General features: G+C 33.3%; 1 protein-coding gene and 1 long non-coding RNA gene across 10 annotated transcripts in view; one reads left to right on the top strand and one right to left on the bottom strand.

The window, feature by feature from the left end:
- The window catches only part of LOC145279608 (adenylyl cyclase-associated protein 1-like), a 169,397-nt gene that overhangs the window by 21,333 nt on the left and 130,634 nt on the right, over nt 1-17,430 (top strand). The window contains exon 1 of one of the 7 annotated variants that reach the window (XM_080130791.1): nt 5,755-6,043. The exons of the other annotated variants lie outside the window; for them this stretch is intronic. The gene's annotated coding sequence lies outside the window, so the exon portion shown is untranslated. Of the gene's footprint in view, nt 1-5,754; nt 6,044-17,430 lie in introns of those variants that run through there. 7 annotated transcript variants of the gene reach the window in all.
- LOC145279609 (uncharacterized) overlaps nt 1-17,430 on the bottom strand; it is a 72,533-nt gene that overhangs the window by 27,702 nt on the left and 27,401 nt on the right. The window lies entirely within an intron of this gene.

Genomic DNA, 17,430 nt, shown 5'->3' with positions numbered 1-17,430 from the left:
ATTCAATGTTTTGATTTTCTGACCAATCAGAGAATTTTCCAAGCTGTCGGAAATTCGGTGTCTGTGGGAGCCGATGAGAATCTTTAAAAGAGCTCTGTATTTTCCAAAAAAGGAGTTAACAAAAATTCAGAGATAGTGTTGGAAGGCATATATCACTACTGTCTGCAACTCAACTCTAACACGACAACACTTTGAATATAAGTCAGCTAATCAGACAATGTAGGCGAACACACACACAGAAACAGTAACTAACTTTTGCATTCCCCCTTTTATTATCGTATGCTCACTTGAAATTAAGTTTATGAAAATAATTATTTTAAAACTTCTCACATTTTTCAATGAACCTTCCAGAGTGATTAATTAACTCTACTCAAAAACTTTCAGTGAAAATTATTTTATATAGTTGAGTGAGGAAGTTTTCTTTACGATTTACAGACCTGTGAACTAATCACGGCTCTTGAATTATCAACTCAAACTTCCTCGAAATCTCAAACTAATTTCCCCCTTTTGTTCACTCATAAATGAACTACTATTTTCAATGAAAATATTTCCTAAAATGTAATAAATCTTTTTCCTTTTATAAATTGAGAGTTAACCTTGTTTGTTATGTTGATATATTTTCTATGAAAGAACCTTGTAAATTCGACTCTCTGTCTCGCTCCCTTTACTTCTTTTCCCCGCGATAATAACATTAATTAATAATAAATAAACAATAAAAAATTGGAACAGGCCAAAAGGAGATTAGCTAGAAGAACAAGCACGGATAACCAAAATGACTGCTAGCTCATCCTTGCATGTTTTTTTTTTTTTTAAAAGAATATCATGAATTCATTGAAATTCTGCCTACTTTTTAGAGGTTGTGCTATTATTACTCACACAAGTCATTATCAGTGCTTCCCTGTCAGCAGGGCCATGAATTCACCGACTGCAATCCCATGTGGAGAGGTAACAACCTTCCCCCAAAATAGGGCTACCTGTTGGTTGTGGATGGTGTCCCATGATTAGGACTTAGTGGATAGACACTTGTCAAATTCCATATTTAGACGAGGCATCGAGGAGGTTTGATCTCATCAATTAGCTGGTTACGTCACACCTTAATGTCTATAAGTCCATCCCCACCAATATTAGTCAATCTGATTCTTCAAAAATCAAAACGTTATTTTTCCTTTTATTTTCTTCATAAATCTATACTCCCATAATTTTTTTTATAAATTTGCTTTTTGTGTATTGATATTCGTATTAAAAACCCTTTTTTCTATTTATTTAAAAAGAAAATACAACTTTGTTATAAATCTGTAAAAAAAAATCTAGCTAATTTGCATATTCTTTTAAACAATCATTTTAATTAATTCCCTACTAGTTTTTTTTTTTTTTTTAAATTTTGTTTGGTTTTCTTATGGGATGATCATTTTTAGTTAATTATGTGTAATTATATTCATGCAGATATTCTATGATTTATACTTGCATAATATTTGCTTTAAAAAGGTTATAGTAAACACAAACCTCTTTCTTTATATATTTGTTTAAAAAATTACCTACCAAACTCCTCAGTTTTTGGTCTACAGATATGAAACAATATATAGGGTATTCAAACCCATGCAAAAATATATTTAGGTTTTAGTCGGGGGTGGGGGGAAGGGTGCAAACGTGTGAAAATGAAAGAAGTGGAATTTGCCAGGTGACGGTCAAACAATGGCATTACGAATATGCATGTGTAACGTGATAGTTATTGGTTCATGTTTTAATTTTTAGCCTTGCAGCAAACATGTCTTCATAGCTCAGGCATTAACGTCAAGGGAAAAAGTAAATTGTAAGCTAAACGTTTTGGTTTTGATTCTTGGTGTTCATTTTTTAAAAATACTTTTAAAATCATTAGTATATATTGGTTCAATATGATACAATATAATAATAAATACAAAATCTGCATTAATGAAAATATCATATTTAAGTGTATTTTATGACCAGGCAATGCTGGGTGGCCTGCTAATATATATATACAGTTAGAAAACTCTGTGGACCATTCGGCTGTGCTTGCTAAAATTTTGTCTTCAACTATCGGGCAATTCCATCTTTTACAAAAGGGATGGCAGCTGAATTTATATATATATATATATATATATATATATATATATGTGTGTGTATTTGAAAAGATTTTTAGTGGTACAAAACTTTATAATAGCTTTAAACAAAATAGTTGGAGTCATGTCGAGTTGGAAAACAATCACATAATAATCAAGGGGGACGCGAAGAAGATGCTGATAAAAACGATTTAAGACTAAATTAACTATTAAAAAACGAAAAAAAAAAAAAACTATTAAAATGAAGCAAGTGAATTTTCCCTGCAATTAAATAATCTCCACCCAGCACTACAATTCACCATGGAGGGAGAGCATAATGGCTCTCTTTCCTTCTTGCATGTTTTGTTAGAAAGAGCAGGGAACAATTTCTCTATCACAATATACAGGAAACCGACTTTCACGGGCCTGTATATTAGTTGGGATTCCTTTGCCCCCCCCCCCCATCTAAGTAGGAAAATTAGTTTGATTAAAGCTTTAATTCACCGTGCCCTTATGATTTGCACGGCCAGCAAATTATAAGCTGAAGTAAAAAAGATAACCGATATTAACAATGGTTTCCTCCAAGGTATCATTTCCAAGTTTATTCATAAAAAACTTGTGAAATTGAATACTGACATTTTCTTTGGTCCATCTAAATGTGCGGTTTATTTAAAGCTTCCCTTTATTGGCTCTATCAGTAAATGTTTCTTTGATAGGATTAGATCTATAGTGTCCCGCTACTACTATGTGGTGCAACCCCGTGTGGTATTTGGTGCCAAAATGGCTTTCCCAGCTTTTCAGAAAGATGTTCTACCCACGTTAGACAAAAGTTTAGTTATTTATGAATTTAAATGTCAGTGTGGTGCTGACTCCGGCACCTGGGGGTCAGACTGGCCCAACATGTACCCACATGAATTCGGAAGTCACATATGTCCAACAGGAATATATCTACGAGCGCATCCGGGCGTTTAAGGAACACACCCAGATGTTTACTGAGCACATCTGGACACTCACCGATCCACAAGTCGGCGATCGGACAGCATCTGCTTGACAATAAATTGTGTAGAGATGCCTATTCGGATATTTTTTTTTTTTTTTTTTTAACATAGTCGCCACCACTTATCAAGGCCGATAGGCCACTCAAGGATAAGGGTTAAAGAGTGTAGAGTAGTCAAAAGGACAATATAGTAATCGATAGTAATGGAAGTTCGGTAAATTTGTTAACTTAAGTGGAACGGCTCATCAGAAACTTGTTCACGTTGAACTTGAAGACAACCATATTATAGACAGCTGGAAAGCAGGAAAACGGAAGACAATTCCACAGGTGTGCAGTTCTAAGAAAGAAGCTTTGATCATGGAAACTATGTGTAGGTTTAGGCACAGATAAAGAGTGTGGAAAATTATTGATAATGTTTTCAGCTAGTCTCGTGTTTCTTGTGAAAGTTTGGCGAGGGGGGACCATAGATTAAAGCTCAGTCGAACACTTTCCATGAAAATAACGATAAAGCAGAGACAAACTCGCAACATCTCTTCTGTGAGATAGAGGTTATAGCAAAGAGAAATCTCCTACCAGGCCACGAAGTCTATTTTGAACCCTATCAAGGCAGGACAAGTCTTTTCTAGCAGCTCCTGCCCATATGTGGCAACAGTATTCCATCCTTGGACGCATCTGGCTCTTATATAGATAGAGGATTGCATCAGCAGTGAGATATCTACTGGATCGATAGAAGGATCTGAACATTTTTTTAGTTTTCGTATCGTACACAGGGCTTGCTTCAAACATTTACTAAATATTTTGGAGGCCTTGTGTGTTACAATGTGTAAACCCATGCTCTGGAGGCAGAAAGAGCTCTCCCACAAATTGAAATTATTCAAAGAGCTTTAATATATATATATATATATATATACACATAATTTTTATTTTTTGTATGGATTTTGTGTGTGTATATGAATTATCTGCCTACATCTGTCGATATTATGGCTGTTTTTTTTTATTTAAACCCTTATTCATGTTTGCCTTCTTATTAAAGGTTCTGTGTAAATTGGTTATCTCGATTCCATTGCATTGTCTGGTGATAAGTTAATTCTTATTACACAGGAAGCAGTGTTAACATTAACTAAAAATGAAAAGAAACCCCTGTGTTCTTGAACCTTTCCGAAGGCTTATCAGAAAAAAAAAAACAAACAAAAAAACAAAGCGTTCCTTGTAAATCTTTCTCAGCATTTTCTTTTTTTTAATTTTATTCAATTGCATTTTTATTAGTCTTGCAATTTGGAATAAAACATCCGGTTTTGAAGCAAGCTTTTTTATATTCTTTGTTTTCTCATTCATTTCATGACTCTTTGGGCATCTTTCCTTTTAATGAATAATCTCAGTTTCAACTTAATGCGTACATTTTTAAATCTCTAAATAAAAACAGTGTAACCACTTCTCATGTGTATTTTTCATGCAATAAGTTTGATAATTACACAGTGCATTTTTTGTTTTATCTATATATTAATACGATAGCGTGTGTTATTTTCTGTGTCATGCTTACATCCGGGTAGTTTAATTGTTATGTACTTCCATTTCTTGTAATAAATAATTTTACCAAGAATTCTTCATAAGTTTAGGTTTCGATTATAGCTGGTGGCACTTTAGTCATCTATTTTTTTTTTTTTTTTTATAATTTTATCAAGAATTCTTCATACGTTTTGGGTTTGATTATGGCTGAAGAAACTCAAGTTATGAAAAAAAAAATGTGTGTGTGTGTGTGTGTGTATATATGTTTTCATTTCGGTTTCGATTCAAGCTAATGCACCCAAGTCATATGTATATATTTTTGCGATTTTTGAAATCACAACTTTATAATATATAAAAATCGATAGAACATTAACTCTATAATAATATATACGAAATCTGCCAGAATTACAATATTATATTTAAGCATACTTTACGACCGGGCTTTGCCGGGTGTTCGTGCTAGCTTAGATAAATACTTTTGTAGTTTTAACAAAAAAAGCTAACAGAGCGTCTCCATTTACACTGAACATCTCAAGAATGCCAACATTAATATATTACATATGAATGAGTCCCCTATGGAATTTCCACAGGTCCAGCTAGTTTACTATTAAACAAATTGAGATTAAAAAATAATTATCAAATTAAATCAATCAGAATGCATTTCAGTTTCTTAAACAAGTCAGCCATTTTTAATTTTATTAGTTAAGATACAAAAGGGAGAATAAGTTACTTTTAAAATATGAAGGGAATTTGGAAGCATTTAAACTGTTAGATAGGAAGTGATTTCTGGCTTTAAAATTCTTAGTGAATCTTCATGTATTAAAAGACTGGAAGTTAACATTTTTTCAGTAATTCTTTCTTACATTAAACATCTGCAATGAATGTGATGGACGTTATCAACACGGATGTTGATATAATGTATATGTCTTCATCACCGTTTTAGATATTATTGCTTTTTTGTTATTGTCGTAAGACAAATCTCGCACCTGGGTTTATATATATATATATATATATATATATATATATATATATATATATATATATATATATATATATATATATATATAAGAACATTCCTTCTCAATTTGATTTTGGCATTATATACAGAAGAGTCATCATTTTTTTTCCTTCATCACTTGAGGTTATGGTTGCTACTAAACTGAACATAATCTTTTTTCTTTTAAGTATTCTTTCATATCTTCAATTCAAAGTAAATAAGTTGGTTACTCATCCTCAATACTCATCGCCCAAACATTTCAGCAGGCAGCCATAGAGACAACCTTTAAGAACAGTTTCTTCAACAGAAGTCAGTTTGTGTGTCAGAAGTAGTTACGTTTTAAAATTTGTGTAGAATTCTAAAAAAGAAATTCATTTTGGTTTACTGGCAGGAGATGAGTAAACGGCAAAAGAAGTTTTTTGCTAGTTTAACAAAACTATTTGCACTGTTGGTCTTCTCGTTAGTTTTGTTATGTTCCTGAAAAAGGTAAGTGGGAATTGTTTTCTTGCTTTCATTCCTGCTAGTTGTAGTTTACGAGAAGTGTATTTTTCTAATCATTCTCTGTGCGAATAGAAATTAATAGATGGCATCTTTTAGAAGATACAATAAATCAAGTATTTGAACATTCGTTTTATACGATTGTGAAGATGAGATTTGATTATGTAAAGAATTTGTCATATTTGTATCATATGTGAAGAGCATTCATGTATTTTGGAGATAATGAGTCTCTCTTTCAATACATAGATGGTGGCAGGAAGTGATCAACTGTTCAACTTCCACAGCGCTTCTCCCTATCAATTTCTCATCCAGTTATCTTTGCTTTATTTATTTTTATTTTTCTATTTAGAACGCATTATTTCATCTAATATATCGAGATCAAGTTATTCTGCTACATGTTATGCATATATCATTCTTATGCTCTATATGCTGTGTGTGTATGGTTCCGTTCCGGCCACGTGCTGTGGGTGTATGGTTCCGTTCCGGCCACGTGCTGTGGGTGTATGGTTCCATTCCGGCCACGTGCTGTGGGTGTATGGTTCCGTTCCGGCCACGTGCTGTGGGTGTATGGTTTCGTTCCGGCCACGTGCTGTGGGTGTATGGTTCCGTTCCGGCCACGTGCTGTGGGTGTATGGTTCCGTTCCGGCCACGTGCTGTGGGTGTATGGTTCCGTTCCGGCCACGTGCTGTGGGTGTATGGTTCCGTTCCGGCCACGTGCTGTGGGTGTATGGTTCTGTTCCGGCCACGTGCTGTGGGTGTATGGTTCCGTTTTGGCCACGTGCTGTGTGTGTATGGTTCCGTTTTGGCCACGTGCTGTGTGTGTATGGTTCCGTTTTGGCCACATGCTGTGTGTGTATGGTTCCGTTTTGGCCACATTTACTATCAAATAGGGAATGATACACACACAGCACGTGGCCGGAACGGAACCATACACACACATGTGTATGGTTCCGTTCCGGCCACGTGCTGTGTGTATATCATTCCCTATTTGATAGTAAAAATTTCATAAAACTATCCCATGTCAATTAAAAAAAAAAAAAAGTCAATGTAATTAGAGTAAGCACTGTAAATATCACTCTACATCTCTTTTTCTAACCCTTATTAAAACTATTTGCATCAAGAGGACGCATATATTTGCTGGTAAAAATAATTCCTTTAAAATCTTATTCTTTACTAAATAAAACTATTTTTTCTTTTTTATATAAGTTCTTTCTTTTTGTTTTTGATATATTTTTTTTGCTGTTCTTTATTATCTGTTATATATGTTTAGTGTTTTGTTTATTCATTCGAAAACTGGTTGTTCTAGTAAAGCTGGCCTGTAAAGAATAGTTCATTTCAAATGTCACACCTCCTCAGAAACTAAGAATGCTATTAACTTGTTGCTTTGGATTTTTATATCTTTATTCAGATCAAATTAAAATGCTGTTTGCTATCTTTGTGTTATACACTACAAGCAAATGAAAAACTGAAATTTTAAAGATTATTTTTAAACATCTTTAATCTTTATTCAATTATTTTTGTTTTCTTGGATCTTATTTTGATTCAGGAGTTTTTCTTCCAATTCTTGTCTTCGTAGGCTGTATAATTGTTTCAAAAATCTTTTTTTTCTTTTTACGGCAATAAGACAATTGTAACGTTTTTGTTGGAAACTTTATGAAAGAAAATAAGTTTTTACTTCTGAATCAATGCTGACAAACTAATCAGATAACAAAAATGTCATCAACATTATTTCTTAACATAATTTATCAAATGCAATAATAGAATAAATCTTAAATTTTAGCTTATATTTATAGAATTATAAATTCAGATTTTTGTCCTATTTTTATACTTTTACAAGAACAAAATTATGCAGTAAGACTAGTTTTTTTCTGTTTACATATTCAGTCAGGTTTTTATAAAGATTTCTTTGTACAAACAAAATGGCTGTTGCAGTTCTAGCTTATTTTTAGATGCGCCCAGAATATTTAGCTTGTCTTTCATTTTAAATGAGATATTTCCATAATATCAAGGTTTTTTTCTAATCTCTAGACTTGAATGCAAATAATTTTGCTCATCTTAGAATTCATTATAGATGATCATGACTAATTTTGGTAGCAGACACAGACCATTCCTCAGAATCGAAAAAACTTCATTTTTTGATTGCCTGAGATGGAAAGTTCTGTTTACAAATATAAATACATTTGATTTCTTACTTTTTGACGTTCATTTTGATAGAATTGAATTTAAAAGTGGCTTTGTAAAATGAAATGTATAGAGTACAGTAGACAACATGTTGTAAATGTGAAATAAACTTGTCAAATTTTGAAATTAAAATTAAATTTTTGTAAAAATTTGATTCACCCCAAACAAGGCACATTGTCATTAAAATGAAATAAGAGCCATGCTAATATGAGCATTCTAAGTAAGGAGTTGAACAGTGAGATCTTTGTTAACATTACATTTAAATTGCTGCATTTGAAATTTCTTTATATTTTTCTTAGAAAATATGGATATGAGCTGAAATATTTCTGCAAAATTATTTTATAATTTAGAATTGAATTAAATACATTTCTTATAATGTAATTTCATATTTGCCACTTGTTTTTTTTTTTTTTTTTTTTTTGGTAACAAGACGTATGCATAAAATCTGTTCAATTATTGATTCCTTCAACATATTGAAGATATTTAGAAAACGGTGATCAATTATTCGCTTCCAATTATTCATGTTTTTTTTTAAAAGCTTCAAAGCTAGTTGCAGCACTTAATTATTTTTTTAGTATTCCCACTTCAAATTCACACAAAATTTGGTCTCTGCCATGGCATCTTTGTTTCACGATTAGTTTTCTATGACTTATTGAACATCAAGCTAATGTCCTCAAGTGTCTAATGTCTCTCTGTACAGGGGTTTGTCAGGACAACCTGGAATGAGGATACTTTTTCCTACAAATAAATCCTGACTAAATATTCAAAATTACATAGTATTCGTGGCCCAGATAAGATCTCTTCAGCATGGCTAGCCCACACTGGCTTTTACGAGAAATGGTGCATCTTCTCCAAGTGATGTTACTGCAAGTAACGGCATGGAGCTGGATACTTCACCAGACAAGAGGAGTTCTTGTCCTGCAATCCAGTAAGACCAAGAGACCACAAAAACATTATACTATGATACATGGGGAGAGGAAAATTATGTTCCTAACTTCTTTACTGACATTCAATGTTTGAAAGGTAAATAAGAACTTTAATGGAATATTCAAATATCTACGTATCTCATGTCGAGATCGAGTGGAAGAGGGTCCCTTGATTTGTGAGAACTATGACTGAAGTAAAACAAAATAAATCAGCTATCGCTACATAACAATAACTATAATAACAAGCAATACAACTATTGATTGCACAAATCTGAAAGTTAAATCTTGCACATCTCACTTTTCAATAATTTGTAGCAATATTCGCCTATCAGATTAACAACACAACACTTTATTTGCTTGTAATTTCTTTGCTGTTTAACCACATTTGAATAATATTTGCAATTAATGGTGGTGCTTACATCATGCGAGAACTTAATCTTGGATTATTTCCACATAGTCTACCGCCGTTGTTCATTCATAACATGTACTAGGACAGTTCATCATCATATTGTATGGATCTGAAAATTCTATTGTTGGCATTGGTTTCCCCTGTATTTTTCTAGTCAGAATTCTTTCTAGAAAGACATAGAGTACTTTCAGGAGGGACTATGTGAAGGTTGCCAACATCCTAAGTGATTTTTGTGGAATGAACTGCATTCAAACTTGGGAAACTACTAGACCATCACTTTCCAAAGGACATTTAACAGAAGCTTTCTTAAATCAACTTTCTTTATTTATGACCTATTTTAAGAATTTACTAAATGACATATCCTCCAAAAAATTCCAGCAAAAACCTAACAGCCAGCTGTGGTTCTCTCCAGAATGTGCTGCTGCTATTGCGCACAAAAATCACTATTTTCATTGCTTTCAACGTAATAGATGTACTGAGACTAAAGCTGCCTTCAATACTGCTAGCAGCCACTGTAAAAGAGTTATAAAGAATCTGAAAGAGTTGTACGCTCAGTCTGTCAAGGCCAAAGTATCTGAGCAGCAGCTTGATTCCCACCAATTTTGGCAAATAACAAACAGTCCTGAATAGAAGTGTGTGCTCTATCCTGACCATTATCAATGAACTTGAGGTAATCTTGTCAGCATCGGACAAAGCCAAACTCTTTGCTAAAAACTTTACAGCTAATTCTACCCTATGCAATCAGGGCTCCCCTTGCCCTTGACATATCAAAGACATTTGATAGAGTATAGCATAAAGGTCTACTCTACAAAATCTCCAGCTATGGTATAGCTGGAAATGTCTTTTCAATTATTAAATCATTTCTCTCTGATAGGTTCATAAGAATAGTGGTTGATGGGCAGAAAACAGAAGCTCACAGCATTAATGTTGGAGTCTCTCAGGGGTCCATCCTGAGCCCAACTCTCTTCCTGATTTACATCAATGATCTCCCAAATCAGATCCTAAGATCATTCATAGACATTTATGCTGATGATACTATCATCTATGGCAACACATCAAAAGCCGTAAATGACCAAGTTTTTTCTTATTGTCTGCCCTCTGATCTTGACCACATGGTGCAATGGGGAAAGAGGTGGCTGGTTAATTTTAATGCATCTAAAACCAAGCTTCTATCTTTCCATCATCAACACTCTGATCTCGTCTGCCATCAATTGAAATGAATGACTCGTTTTGAAGAGGTTCCATGCTTTGACAAGCTTCTAGATCTGACCTTTACTCTTGATCTGAAATGGAACATGTACATCAAATCTATTGCCAAGGTCACTGGAAAATGGTGGGACCGTTCTACTGCTTCAGTAGATATCTCACTGCTGAAGCAATTCTCTACCTCTATAAGAGCCAAGTATGTCCAAGGATGGAGTACTGTTGCCGCAGGAGCTGCTAGCAGCTTATCCTGCCTTGACAGAGTTCAAAATAGACTTCATAGCCTAATGGGGGATGCTCTTTTGTCTTCCCTGCAACTCTCTTCCTGACAGAAGAGATGTTGCGAGCCTGTCCCTGCTTTATTTTCATGGAAAGTGCTCATCTGAGCTCCAATCTGTTGTCCCCCACTTTCACCAAATTTTCACAAAAAACACTCGTCTAATGGAAACTACTATCAATAATTTCCCCCACTCTTTATCTGTGCCTAAACCTAAATGTAGATTCCATGAACAAAGCTTCTTTCTTAGAACTGCATGCCTGTGGAATTGTTCCGTTTTTCTGCTTTCCAACTGACTACAATATGGTCGTTTTCTAGTCTAACGTAAACAAGTTCCATTTTCCTGCTTTGCAACTGACCACAATATGGTTGTCTCCAAGTCCAATGTAAACAAATTCTTGATGGACCATTCCCTTAAGTAATCCAATTTACCAAATTTCCACTACTAACGATTACTATATTATCCCATTGACTGCTGTACACTCATTAACTCTTATCCTTAAATGACCTCCAGTAGTAACTCCTTTGTAAAAAAAAAAAAAAAAAAAAAAAGCATTGTGTTATAGCAACAATAAACAGATACATAATTATGGCAATTACAGTTGACCTATAAAATATCTTACAACAGTTTTTTTTTTTTAACAAAATTATTCAGAATGCATATGAAGTGTTTTTTTTTTTTTTTTTTTTTAGTGCTTCATGACCATAAACAGGGATGAGCTCACACCAATTCACTAAGGCTCCTTTATTCTCCCTTCCCTATATTCTCTAAATATCACTTAACCATCCTATATCTGAGAACATGACTACAAAACGTCATACAATACCTTTTGGTATAATCTTTACTAACATTTCATTTCTTACCATCAATTTTAAACACATTTGTTATCAACACCCGCACACTCACTACCTAAACAATTATTTGATATTTTGGAAGAATATTATTTAGGCAACCTTTTTCAATATTATTTATACACTAAGGCACATATTACATTAATATTCGCTGTATATCCAGCCACGTTCAAAACCTAGCACTGCAAATCCTAATCTGTTTTATCTTCATATATAAGAAAATGACTGCAGAAATTCCTCTTTGGACCAAAGCATCATAGATTTGTAATAACAGATGCCACATAAAAATTCAATACATCCAAGCTAATAGCTACTATCTTATGTAGCTTTTTGTCATATTCAGTCATGATAATAAAATGCTACATTGCATCCTAAAAGCAACACGTCACAATCGCAACATCTTTAGACGAAAGAGTCCCTATTTTTCTCTCTAAATATTTAGTACTGCTACTAGAGCAAATTCTACATGTTCCACAGATTCTGTGATTGCACAGACCATAACTGGCTCATAGATACATAGACATTAAAATCTTTTCAATTTCAGATTTATAAATAATAATGGCTCCCTCGCAACAGTCTGCCCATTTTGATTGGCTGAGCTCTGAAAATTCTCATATTCCAGAATCAAGTTCTTTTTTTTATAAATGAAGGGTTACTAACATTAAAATATGGTGTCATTTTGATATATATTATTTCGTCTGGGGTCAAGTTCATTTAATGTATAGGTCATTTCAGGGATGTAAAATCAAAAAATACAAGAGAGAAAATCATTAAACGAATGTTAAATAACCTGTTTACTTGTTTTCTTTTACAAAGTTTAAAACACGTTATCCACTATAAGATTCTCCATCATTGTCCATGACGTCTTCATCAAAACAACAAAATTACAGTTCTTTTACCATTACACACAGTGTAGATTGTTGATGTTTCAAAACGACACATTTCAGATATATTTATATATATTGAAGAGTTTAGCTCCCACATATTTGCATCCTTTTATATCAGGATTTTTCATACCCCCCCCCCCTAAAACGTATTTGTCATAACACATTTACACAGCCCATGCTATCGAAGTTTTCACCATGAAACACACTACGTGTAGCTTGGTGATGTTTCGAACCAACGCATTTCGTATATATTTATATAGTGTAGACTTCATGTGTCTTTTATATTAAAATTTCTCCTAAAAAAATAACACTGACAAATACATAAAACATTTACCAAACTCGAAAGTGTATTTGTTAATCATTTTATCTTTTCCATGCGATTTTACTACATTTATACATTTTCCAATATTATGATAATGAATATTGCATGCGAAATTGTCGCCAAAATAAGGTTATGCTTTCCGATGACCAAACAATGCATGTATGCGCGTTGTTTGCCTTGTGGACAGACTATTTGTCAACGACAGTTTTACATGAGTTATTCGTTTTTACAGATTACCCAAAACCTATACAAGTCGTGAAAGGCAGTGAGAAACAACCAATTAAACTTTTTTAGAAGCTTGAACATTACCTTTATTGATGCTATATAGTGAATATGGTTATATTGAAGATGTTAACTCTGAACTAAATTGTAGAGGTTAGCTTCCAAACATTTGCATTTTTTTTATTATGCCGATAAAAAGAATACAGAAGTTTATTGAATGAAATAACAAACTTATTTTTTGACTATTTTATTTCTGCAGCAGATTTCATTTAATAAAATTCCCTAATTTTTTTTCATCAGAATCAATCATTATAAAAAAAAACATGATTATTTGGAAGCTAGACTCTTCAATATATAAACATATATATGAAATGCATTGCTACTTCACCATGGTTCATTCATTTTGGTCACGGGTGCCTGTGTCTGTGCCTGCTATTTTATTGGTCTGGCAGTGGCTCTCACTAATAAGTGTTTTTTTTTTTTTTAGCAGGTTGGGTGGGGCCCATAGTTCCACCGGGCAATGCTGGTACATGGGTCCTGCTAGTTATTTATAAAAATGTAACACAGTATCAGTTTCACTGGTGAGATGAAGATTTTCTTGGATTCCTAAGTTTTTCTGGGCAAAGCTAGGACATGCATCACCTAATATCATCTTATTTCGTTTAATGTTTGTTTGGCATGTGTGGAATACCTTTTATAAATTCACATCCAAATTAACCTATCTCTGGCCAAGTCTTTATCTCTCTTTCACTCAAGTCCATCCTTCATACTTTGTTCCATGCTTTTCTTAGCCTTCCCCTGTGAATTGACTTGGCTACCACAATTATTCTACGTCTATGAATACGAGAACTTCATTTTTTTTTTCAATGTGGCTATAATATCGAAGTTTTCTGTTCTGCACACGTCTTTCTATACTATCCAGATTTAATCTATCTCTTTTCTCATCAGATCTAAACTTTTGTTTAAACACATTCATTGTATCATTTTCATATTTCTTTCCATGCAACACATATCCTCAACCTTCATTGGTCCAGTTTAATTTTCATACATAATCCTGCATGTACATACCTGACAGACTCATTCTTTGACCGACAATGGTCACACTTTGTCAGTTCTTATTGGCAGAAGTTCTTTAAATTTACTCTATCCACGCCTAATTATTGGAATCATACCAACATCTGCTTATATATATATATATATATATATATATATATATATATATATATGAGGTGTAAGAAAAATAATGCCTCTTACTTTTTATTCTGCCTGAATGAATCCGAGGGATTGCAAATTGCATTGTTATGATGACTTATGCATTCATGATATGAAAGTTTCATCTCTCTGTTGTAGATATTGATGATGTGAGATTCTAAGAAAGCAATTCCTGTCATGGATGTATTGTGGCAAAAGTGCACTGAGAATGGTGGTGACTATGTAGAAAAGGTCGCTCGTTTTAATGTTACCACTCTTGTCTTCATAGCTCTTTAATTTTTTTTAGTTAAAAAAAATAGGAGGCTTTACTTTTTGGACTACTCTCATATAATGTTCAAAAAATACACACACACACACACACAAAATCATGAATGTTCATTTTTATAAACAGATCCTTATAATCAAATTGGTTGCAGTCATGTTTTTCATTTCTAAGAAAATTGTTGACAAAGCTAAAAAGAAAAGCTTTACGTGACTCTTGATTTCTAATCCAAATTAAAACTAACCGTAAAGTGCATCCATGAACTTTATTCTTCTTGCATTTAAATCTGTGGATTATTCACTTTAAGAAGATTAAATAGCAAAATAAAAATAATAGTTGAAGCAAGAAAAAATATTTTCATTATAAAACAATGTTGTGTTCAGATTAAGGAACACATTAAAACAGATTAACATATACACTAGTTTTAACAACACTTGACTGACTTCCAGCACATGTGACACAAGAGATAAATGTCATTGCAGTACGAGATTGAAACACACAACTGCTGTATGTCATTTACAAATACAATTTTTTGTTTATTTCTTTTCAGATTTAATGATTCCAAAATGAAATACTAAGCAAATCTTTAGCACTGGATGAGCTCAATTCACCAAGACTCCTCCTTTCTCTTTCCCCCATACTCTCTAAATATCACTCAACCATCCTATATTTGAGAACATACAGGTATAATCTTCCATTTCTTACCATCAATTTTAAACACATTTTCATCAACGCCCTCTCCTTAACTGAAGAACCTAATCTAGAGTCAAATGAGAAGACATGGAGTTGCCTTAAATTATTAACCGTACAAAATGGCATAAGTTACTAATATTACACCTATCGTTCTCCTTTGACTCGACTAAACATTTTCTTTGACAGCATAGATGTAGCACTCTCACTAGATATCAGTGTCCAAATACATGTGTTTGGAGGTTTACTGTCCACTACTCTGATCGGCTTGGATTCTCAAGCTATACCTATGCAACTGTTAACGGCACATTTAGGTTTTCCATTGCATACACTCTCTTAGACTGTTACTTTTGACCTGTTCTCGATCACACCATCAAAGGCTTGCATGGTGAATGCCGACAGTCCACTCAGAAACACTGGTCACTTTGTGGTAATGATTGATATTACCCTAAAGTCTCGAGTCTTCCCCCAAGCCAATCAGCTTAAAATGACAAGATACTTCAGAGATTACAATATGAATTATCTTCTCCTTGATGATTAGTGCGCAAATGAGGTAATCAAATGGGTCAAAGTAGGTATTGAAGCATATGTCATAATGTGGAACTTATATAGCAAGTGTCACTCTCTCCAATGGTGCACGTCAAACTGTGCTCTTGCTTGGAAACAGCGAACATCCTGCTAATTCGATTGAATAAAAATAGGCAGAAATTTATAGTGTCAGTAAATCATTGCACCTAAGTGAAAGTATACAGAGATGGCCAGAAATAATATTGCAACACAGAAATTAGGAACTTGCAATTTCTGGAAAATTTATAATAGTGTCGAAAACAATTCCTCCAACCAGAATGATATCATTTGCATGGCAACTGATAAGGATGAGCTACTTGTATTATTGGTTTAATTTGAACTCCGCTTTGGACTCGAAAAAGTTTTTGAAAAATCACTCCCTACTAAATTTCTCATTGTAAACTGAAGCCACACTTGATAACCTGATATCATCCTTTTCCATGTCCGGGATATCATAAAAGATCTCGCCATCTCCAAGGCATGTGAACCTGATCTTATTCTAGCTAGAATAATAAAGAAATGCTCTGCTGAGCTGGCCCTTGTCCTCTCCAAACTTTACAACCGTTTTTTGTTGATGGCTATAAAATTGTCTCTATGTATCAAAACATGAAAAAATTTAAATTGTTTAAAATATCTCAATAATGGCATACATAGAAAGAGGTTGATGTTCTAAGAAAAAATCTTTAAAAAAATTTTTAAATTTGACTAAAAAGAAAGAATTTATGACTTTCTATACCTCACATATTTGGATATTTTTTCTGTCTTTAAGATCATATGCATTTTCTCATATTTTTGACACTACATTTTCAATAGAAAATGTTATATCTTTGTTAAAAAACAGGATTAAACAATGAAATTTTCCATATAAGTTTATTTTATGTAAGGAATCCAAATATAGCACTGAAAATCTCCTGAAATTAAAAAAAAAAATCACTATCATTAAATATAGGTTCAAGTGACAAGCCTTCCTCCTAAAAGTGCCTTCCTTGAACCTGTCATACCATTAACCTTAAATCTGAGTGACAAATCTCAACCAGACTAAATCTCCTTTGACCTTACCACTAACCCTAAATGGTATCCACTTCAGAATAAAAACTTTTCCATAATTCTACCACTAACTCCAAGTGGCAATCTTCATCATACAAACTCTCTAAAAACCACACATTAAAAAAAAAAAAACATAAACAAATATAGAGGATACGCCTCTCATAGAAAAATAAATCAACTGCTCTAAAACACGAGAATGGCCTGGAAATGGAGGATTATTTTACATTAAATTTATATGTTAAACTAATCCCCCACTCTAAAATAACTGTTTTTTCCTGTTTTGTTTTTTCAAGGTGTATACACGTAATTGCCTTTAGC

This window comes from Euprymna scolopes, chromosome 7, assembly GCF_053919585.1.
Source record: "Euprymna scolopes isolate OS-2025 chromosome 7, ASM5391958v1, whole genome shotgun sequence".
Classification (NCBI taxonomy): Eukaryota; Metazoa; Mollusca; class Cephalopoda; order Sepiida; family Sepiolidae; genus Euprymna; species Euprymna scolopes.
Note: the sequence above shows the minus strand (reverse complement) of the source record. Positions and strands in the feature narration are given on the sequence as shown.